Source organism: Anolis carolinensis, chromosome 3 (assembly GCF_035594765.1).
Source record: "Anolis carolinensis isolate JA03-04 chromosome 3, rAnoCar3.1.pri, whole genome shotgun sequence".
In the NCBI taxonomy this organism is placed as follows: domain Eukaryota; kingdom Metazoa; phylum Chordata; class Lepidosauria; order Squamata; family Dactyloidae; genus Anolis; species Anolis carolinensis.
The window spans coordinates 203742069-203751493 of record NC_085843.1 but is presented as its reverse complement, the minus strand read 5'-3'; the positions used below and the strand labels follow the sequence as shown (position 1 = coordinate 203751493).

At 37.8% G+C, this 9425-nt stretch overlaps 1 protein-coding gene across 3 annotated transcripts in view; it reads right to left on the bottom strand.

Annotated features, from left to right (window-relative positions):
- Window positions 1-606: 606 nt before the first annotated feature.
- pwwp2b (PWWP domain containing 2B) overlaps window positions 607-9425 on the bottom strand; it is a 65704-nt gene continuing 56885 nt past the window's right edge. For all 3 annotated transcript variants that reach the window (XM_008106704.3, XM_062976102.1, XM_008106705.3), the window contains one exon: window positions 607-1146. The gene's annotated coding sequence lies outside the window, so the exon portion shown is untranslated. The remainder of the gene's footprint in view (window positions 1147-9425) is intronic.

The following is a 9425-nucleotide window of genomic DNA, read 5'->3' as shown; positions in this document are numbered from 1 at the left end:
GTGAGAAGAAGGGGGAGAAGGGCCATCACAAATTTGTGATATACAGCTCCTGATGCTGTTCATCTCTTATAGCTTAACCCCCACAATCATGTAGGCTAGAAGTGGTCATTTTGGGGTCTTTTATTTCTTTTGGCAAGATGAAAGGATGACATGCCCAGAGCACTTGCTTTAATAGGAAAGACACCAGATTCTCTGTCTTTGGCAGTAGACCAGAAGATGCTTTAGTGAACTGTCACTCAACCTTTCGCGAAAGGAAGTGCTTTTAGGTTATAACGAAAAGACTCCACAGAACAAGCAGCACATACCAAAGGAAGAATTTGGATTTCAGGCCTATAACAATCCAACAACCCAGACACATTAGCTTTTCATTAGGAAAGCCAGAACTTTCCGTGATTACTGATTGGTTTATAAGAACAATACAGCAAAACAAAAACACTGGTTCTCTACATTTCTGTTTTTGTAGCTTGTACATTGATAGTTCTCTTTCCTTTGGAAGTCAGAGGACATGGTGAAGGAAAAGGGACCTGTCAAGATCCCATAAGCTAAGGCAGATAAACAGACCCATGTTTTCATTATTTAGAACAAAAAACATCCAGAGATAATGCGTTGTACATTTTCCAAATTTTAATAGACACAAAAGTGAGTCCATTTCAACTTAAGACTACACTGATTTCCATTCTATTGCATGTCCCTTCTCAAAGAGTGTACAGAAACTGGAGTAAACAGTTTTGCAGCGTTAAAAATAAAGTGTGAGAGATCTTGTTAAGTCAAAGCAGCAGCAATGTATGTGTAAGTAGGAGAGGTGGGGGGGGATTATCAAGAATAGCTACCATTTCATAGGTAAATAAATACATTCCAAGTTGTAGTATTTCATTAGGACCCTACTTTGTGGAAACATTATTCGCCAAGTTTGCTTCTTTTGCGTTAAGTAGCCCTATGACTTTTGGTCAAACTAGCTTCTGGAAGGCTTCCTGAACAGTCCAGATGCTTTTTTTCTCTTTTTCACAGGTGAGTGAGCTGGACCACTCTGAAAACGTATCCTGCCGCCATGTGCACTGAAACCTGAAGATTCTCCCAGTGAAGCAAGTCAGGATGTTTACAGACTTTGTGAAACTCTAGGACAGCTGTGCTCTTAGCTTCGGTTACCTTGAAGAAAGTGAAAGAAGCGAGAGGTTACTGAGAGTGACAACACTGTCATCGAACGCAAAAACACCCTCTAAATATAGCACAGAACCTCTCTGGCTAAACCTGACACAGCAAACTAGAGCACCACAGACACCATTTGTATTAAAGCAAAAGTCAGTGGAGCTCATCGTTCTGAAGAAGAGTCATAGTCAAAAACACATGGAACTGGAGACAAAAATTCTTAGCAATCTGCCCTGAAAGAGGAAAAAGTGCTAATAATTATATTATCTTCACATTCCTGGCAGCAGATGAAAAGTTACGTTATTACAGTAATTTTTGTTTCAGTCTTTTCTTTTGAGGGTCATATATAAACAGACGAGGAAAGATATTTTGTTAAATCTTTTACTCTACTCTTATTTTATAAAATAAGTAACTTGTGGAAGTTGCTTTTTAGATTTTACTCAACTTGGGTTCCCAGATGCTATTGAACAACAATTCCCAACATCATTTGTGGCTCTGAGTTTGGGAAAAGGTTAAAGGGAATTTTAAAACAAGACAACATGTTCACAAGTCTTCTATCTAAATTCAAACTTCACTACCCTGACTTAATACGAGGGTTATTCAGAAAGTAGATTACGTTTTGGAATTAAAAATGAACAAAGTATAGGAGAAAACATTTACCATATGCAGTTGAAAGCCACATTCAAATACCATTTCTCAACATAGTCGCCATTCAAATCTAGGCACTTATCATAGCGATGAATGAGCTTGGCAACTTCTTCCTCACAAAACTCTGCCGCTTGCATCCTCAACCAGCTGGTCACCCCTGCCCGCAGCTGCGCATTGAGGACGCAAGCGGCAGAGTTTTGTGGGGAAGGAGTTGTCAAGCTCATTCATTGCTATGATAATTTAATTCCAGAGCGTAATCTACTTTCTGGATAACCATTGTAGACAAAACTGAGGCCTTCCAGATATTACTGTATCACAATTCCCATCAGCTCTAGTTATGAAGTCTAATGATGAGGAATACAAGAACTGTAGTCTAGCATCTGGAAGGCCACATAAAATAATATGGTGGGCCAGATCCAGCCTGCGGGCTTTGAGTTTCACACATGTATTCTATGGCATTCTTGGATAGGAGATTCTCTATTTCAATAGGATTCACGATTATGTGAAATTTTGCGTGTCAACAAGAAGTCTGGGCATGTATCCCTCATGAATATAGGTGTTGCACTGTACACATATTCTCTACTTCATACAAATTATTTCAGATTTCATTGTGAGTTGTATCCAATAGTGATTATAGTAAGAAATGTTTTTCTACACACACTCTTTAGCTTGCCATGGATCTCAATAACTTATCTGGTTTCCTTAATAAGGGTCTAAAGCAAGAAAAATTTTGGGGGGAAAGGATATCAATATATGTGTGGGATAGTGAAAATAGTCTGTCCCAACATGCATGAGCTGTAGCATTTTCTACAGCAGTGGTCCCCAATCGTTGGTCCTCCAGTTGTTTTAGATTTCAGCTGCCAGAAATCCTAATCAGCTTACCAGCTTTTAGGAATTGTGGGAGCTGAAGTTCAAAACACCTGGGGGACCAAACGTTGGGAACCACTGTTCTACAATGTAACAGTGCTTGTATGAGTTACAAAAAGGTATGAAGTCCCATCTTACAGAATTCAAGCCAATGACAGAAACTACCTTAGCCCTTCACATTTTCTATTCCATGGTTAATAACTTCCAGTTCCCAACACCAGTAGTTCTACTGATGGATACCAAGACACTCTTTGGAAGTCACTCTTATCTAATCTTCAGAGGAGCACAAACAATTTATATGAAATCAAACATTCTCCAAACTTATCCACCTGGGGGGAGCAAAAATACATCATTCTTGTCCCCCCCCCCCAAATGTTAGGAAAGGCAAAAAGCCTAAGAGTGCAGAATAAAGAAATATTACTGTTCGGTGACACCCTTGAGACAAGGGCGGAACTCTATAATACAATTTATAAGAGCAAGGTTTTCTCAAAACACCCTTGTTAGGAATAAATTCAGCATTGTGAAATGTTATTTATTTTATAGCTTCCTATGCTTCTTGTGAAATAATTCTATTTGTATTTCCTCATACTTTAGAACCAAAGGTGCTGATTTGTTGACTGCAATATTTCACAACTTGTTTTTCTTAAAAACTCTGCCTGCTCTAAACAATTATTTACAATATTTCTAAAACAAATTCCTTAGAAAAAGTCTTTTGATGAAAAAGAAGCCACTGATGGAAGCAATCACTCTATATTTAAAATGTTAAAAGAGTTTGTGAAACTGGAAGAACAACCTAAGATACCCATTCCGGTAAGAATTTGATGATATGTCAATATGGATTTCCTAGTTTTCAAGCTGTAGGGAAAAAAATATTCACACAATACAATGGGCTAAATTCAACTCCTAGTTCCAACTAGAGTAAACCCATCAAATCAGTAAAAACTTGGTAAATCAGTGCTTATATTCCATTGATTCAATGAGTGGTACTAGCAATGCATTTATTCAAAATTAGAGGAAAAGATATATAGTGAAACATCCTTTTATAGTATAGCTAGATTCCCAGGGCAGAAAGATCAACCAGTTGTCAGTCAGCTCGGTATTCACTAGGCTTGTGTGTGGATCCATTTTAGCATTTTTCCTTAGGCCAATCCGGCTTCTTTGGCTTGGTCAGATGGCCATAATGGCAGGAGCCCAGCCATCAGTTTCCCGTCTGTAACGGGACCACGTGGAGCACAAAGAGGCCACCGCCAGCGTGCTCCCTGTGAGCCCTGCCTGTCAGGCCAATTGGAGAAGAATGTAGTGCCGTGTCTTACGCAAGCTTTGTCAATGGGGTGGCCACCTCCATTGCTCTCAGTTGCGTCCTCATGCTTCAGTCCAATTGCCACCACTCAGCTTGATTTTTTGACTTGGCTTGGCCTCTTTCTGGAATCTTTTTGATTTTCCTTTATTTTCTTGATTCTTCCTATTTAGTGGGACTGGGAGTTGGGAATGTGCGGGACGGATGGGTGGGGTGTGCAGCTTGCACCCGTGTTTGGGGACTTGGGAGAAAGAAGCAGCATCTATTTCTCTTTTCTCTTGCGGTATGCTTTTCTTTAGTAATATCTGGGTGGCTCTGAGAGCCTTGAGTCACCCTTTAGCTTTTTTTTTTCTTCCCCTTCCTCTCCTTCAGAAAATACTTCTAAAATATTATTAAACAAAAAGAAAACCCTCATTCTCAGAAAATTACCTAGTTACCTACCACCTTCCTTTGTGAACTAGTTCTCTTTTTATATATCTCTCTGTGCTGCTCGTTTCTGCCTTCTGAATTCTCTAGTAAAAATAGAATAAGTATTGGCTGTCTGTTGCCACTTGGCAGTAGTACAAAGAACAACTAGAACGCTTAGTTGGGCTGCAATCTGTGGAGAAACTTGGCCAAAATTCTCAGAAAACTACTACCTAGTTACCTAACCTACCCTAATACTAACCATAAAAATGATGAGAAGGGGAGCCTGGGGAGCCCCCACCCCCAATGGGCCTGATCTAGCTGTATTTTTCAGCTGCAGTCCGAAAATGGCCATACAGCTGTGCACCCATTTTCAGGAGGCACGTGAAAATGGATATGGGGGTCTATTGGTATCCGACTAGAAGAAACGCACCGAGTTTCAGTCGAAATACACAAGCCTAGTACTCACTCCTGTAAGTCTCTTGGAACTAAAGACCATGAATATATTTTAAGTCTGATCTTTGTTTTGTATCTTAGGTTATGTCGGATTATACTATTTTTTTCTGCTTTACAATATGAAGAAATAAGATTCAAAACAAACTGAATGGAACAAAATGCAGTATATTGATTCCTTAAATAACCAAGACACTCCCCTTGAAACAAATGTTTCTTTCATAAAGCCACTTGAATGGAGACAACCCAAAATATTACACTCTAGCAACAATCAAATGCTAATGTTCATTGTTTTTGAAAACAAAGGAACAATTTTGGATACTCCTACCATACAAGCCAGGTTCTGAAGCTGCCAAGATATATCAGATAACATAACTAAGATAGATGTGTATGAGTTACAAACACACTTAATTAAAAAAAAACCCCTTTTTTATAAACTTTCACAAAACTTCAAACTGGACAACAAAGACATCAGAACAGATCAAGTTTTTCTATACTTTGGCTCAGCAATTAATCGGAATGCAGGCTGTAGACAAGAAGGCTAAACTTGGAAAAGCAGCTATGAAATAACTAGATGTATAAAATGTAAAAACGTAAAAACACAATTAAATACGAAAGTCAACTATTCACAGCATATTGTTTCCAATTTTTATGTATGACTGCAAATTAGACAATGAAAAATACTGAAAGTTCAACCCATTTGAAATGTAGTGCTGGAAGAACTTCACAGCTACCGTAGGGTGGACACAACCACCCCTAACACACACAAATAAATGTGTCCTAAAGCAAATCAGAAACTTGATAAGATGTATCATTAAAATACCAAGGATCAAATCACCCATGTTATGATATTTCTGATTTTTATGTAAGGGTATGGAACCTAGTGAAAAGGGAGGAAGACAATTTCGAAATGTGGAAATGGAGAAGTTCTACATGTCATAAACTGCCAAAATGTCAAGAGCAAATCAAACCTGAAATCTCTCTAGAAATCAAGATGATCAAACTGAGACTATCATACTTTGGCCACAGCATGAGATGCTATAACTTATTAGAAAATATGATAATGCTCAGTAAAGTGAGAGGCACTAGGAAAAGAAAGCACTACGGGTTTTCAATAAAGGAAGCACAACCATGACTTTGCAGGACCTGAGCAGAGCTCTTGATCACAGTGAATCTTGAATGTCAGTAATCATAGGTAAGGCAAACTTAATGGCAGGTAACAACAACAAAAGAGCAAATCATGCCTGAATTCTGCCCAGGAGCCAACGTGACCAACCTGAGGCTATTGTATTTTGGCCATCTCATGAGAAAACGTGACTGCAATGTTCAGTAAAGTGGAAGGCAATAAGAAAAAATGCTAAAGCACATTATAGAAGGATTGATTCATTAAGGAAAATGCATTCCTGAATTTGCAAGACCTGAATAAGTATGATGTTACGGTCTGTAACCCATAGGTTCATCACTGGTTGAAGCTGACTTGATGGCAAACAACAATGACAAATCTACATGAGAGGGTTGTGTTTTTTAAAATCCCTTTTCTAGGTAAACTTGGGTGCTCAAAGGTGAAAATCAAGACCTGCTGACAGCTTCTTATCTTACAACTGATCTTGTCACATGAGGCAGCACATTAGAAGAAACCCAGACAGTTTTAATCGTGAATTTTAAACTCCACTGTATGTCTTGTTATTGTTTTGTGCATTTTGATACGTATTTTATGGAGGTATGTTTTAATATTTTACAGAGTGTTTTAAAATGATTATGTGTTCGTTTATGTTTTAGTAATGCTGTAACTCGCCTCAAGCTGTGAAGAGAGGTGGGCAAGAAATAAAACTATTATTATAATTATCATTATTATTATTCTGCCAAAAGTGATTATCACTGAAGGAACAAATGTCACATGCCCCTCATTTGTTGGCTTTTGCCAGCCATCTGAATTTGATAAGGTTTTCTTAGGTAAGACTCAGAAGTAGTTCTACCAGTTATTTCCTCTGAAATACTTCCTATACTTTTTTCAGTATGGTTTTTACATCAAGCACCAAATGCCGCATGATATATACTCCTGATATGTAACTGCTGGCCGATATGATCTAGGGCTAAAAAAAGTCATGGACTTGTGATCAGAGGGTTAGCGAACAATAATTTGCAATGCTTGTGTAAGAAAGGAAATTCTTGTGGCCCTTTCAAGTAGAGGTGGGGGGAAAGGGTTTTTTTCCCTATCAAATCCAGAGATGGTAAACTAAAGAAGGGTGGCCAGCCTGAATTTTCTCTTTGGCAACATCTTCTCTCCCCACTCTCTTTATTCCAAACCAACAGGCTAAATGAAATTAGACTAAAAGCACAGAAAAATATATCTAGGACCCCTTCTTTAAATCAATTTGAAATTCCTGCCAACTGGGCACTATTCTTTGGGACTCACCACTGTGTATTTAAGGTAGGAATTATGTGGCCTAATCATTAGGTTTTGGAGGATAAACCCATAAAGATCAACCCTTGCTCCACATTGTGTGGTCATTTAGATGCATTCCGATAACCTTTATTCTCTCAGCCCCATCCACTAAGAACATGAATGGGTATAGTGTAACCTATGGACCTCATGTGAGGCCAAGCCTGCTTATATCCGCGCCATCAACCCTTCTGGCCAAAACTGGTAATAGTAAGCTTAATGAAGGTTGCAATATGACTGACTGAAAGCAGGGTATGAAGGCCAATTATGGCCAAGTCTACTCACCAAATTTTGACTTAAAATGGTTAAGAGTATGGGGGAAGAAAAATACAGGCTGTGGCTCTCTGGGGTCCCATTGAGATGGACAACACAGTTTCCCAACCATAAGAAGCTGTTGAATCTTGAATATACTGCAGAATTATCTCCTAGCATAAACTGCAATATGTGACATGATTTTTGTTCCTGGGTTATAAATGTCATTTCCTAATTGGTTCTATCATAAAAGCATGGGAAAGGTTTATTCAACTTTTGTGTATATTTTGTTTTTCACTTACACTGTGTTACCATTTAAGCCGCCCTGAGTTGTTTCAGGGAGATGGGGCAGGATATAAACAAAGTTGTTGTTGTTATTATTATTATTATTAAACTACAAAACCTTTGTTTTTGCGGGACATTCTGCAGTACATTGTGCTATAGCTTTTCAATGAATATCTTAGTGAGTCTCAACCAATTCAACACAAAAACAAAGTTTCTGGAGTATAACAACTACTTTCAAAGTAAGTACCGTACAATTAAACAGGAATAACACTTTCAAACAAGGCACAGATATTTTTTTCTCAAATTTTGTCATGTAGTGTTATAGGGCTGTTTTCAGGATAATAATATCTACAGTAATTATTACTGCTATGATTATGACTGTTTAAGGTTAAATCATCTTTACTGTTATTCTTTTAGTAAAAGTTCAGAAACATAATTTTAGAATGCATTAAAAATCCTAACTAATTTAAATCTTTGATATAATAATATCTCAAGGCCTACAGGCAAAAGAAGAAACAGTCTTCAAACCCCCTTTTATTGTGTACTAACCAAATTGAACTGAACTTCTGCAGTTCTTAGATTGAATGTAAAACTCCTGCAGAAGGCCAATCAATATCTAAATATGTTGGCATTTTTATAAAACAGCATTACAAAAAAAACCTGTCTAAAGAATAAAATACAATCTTCAATAAGCATACAAGGATCTGTTTCTTCTTTTGCCAGTGGATTCCAGTACCTGCTTTTCAGTACCAGTCTGTAAAAATATCCCAAGGTCATCAAAAGAAATCTAAATGTCTTTCTTTCAGAATTTAGCAGCCATGCTACTTAATTCCAAATTGATTATCTCATAAATCATTTTATCCACAGACAAGTTTATGAGGTTAATGGATTTCTAAAATCTTCTGGTATTTAAAAATGAACAGCAGGAACATTGGTATCTTTCACAAAATAAATCTAAATCACTAATTGATAAAACCAGTCACTGAGTACACTTAACCCCTTTGAAGATGGCTGCAGATCTTACAAAGTTGAACATTTTTACCCAACTCTCTTGTCCTTCGTCCATATTCCTCTCATGATCAAGGAGATATTTGGTAAACAATGCTTTAAGAAAGAGAAACCCCGATATTTAGGGGAGTAAGCCTCAGTAGCAACTATGAATGTTCTTAATGAAATATAATGCGTATCTGCTTAGAAAGAACTCTACCAAGCTCAGGCGGATTTAATTTCAAGTCAGGAAGCACAGGATTGCAGCAGGAGTCCCTTGATGCATACCAATTAAACACACTCAGCAGAGATGCCTTCATAGCTTGCAGCTACATTATTTTGTTGCAAAAGGGGAACATCCTCAAAAACACGCATTCTGGACTTTAAGAGAACTGACTTCCAAAAAATGAAGGAAATACTGAGCAGCATTCCGTGGACGCCAATATTAAAAGACAAGGGGGTTAAGGATGGATGGGAGTTTTTTAAATGTGAAATACTCAAGGCGCAAATGCCAACAAAGAAAAAAAAAGAAGGCAAGTGCGAAGAAGCCAGAATGGATGTCCAAAGAACTTCTAACCAGGCTAAGACTCAAAAGAGACGTGCACAAGAAATGGAAAAGGGGAGAAATCACCAAAGAAGAAT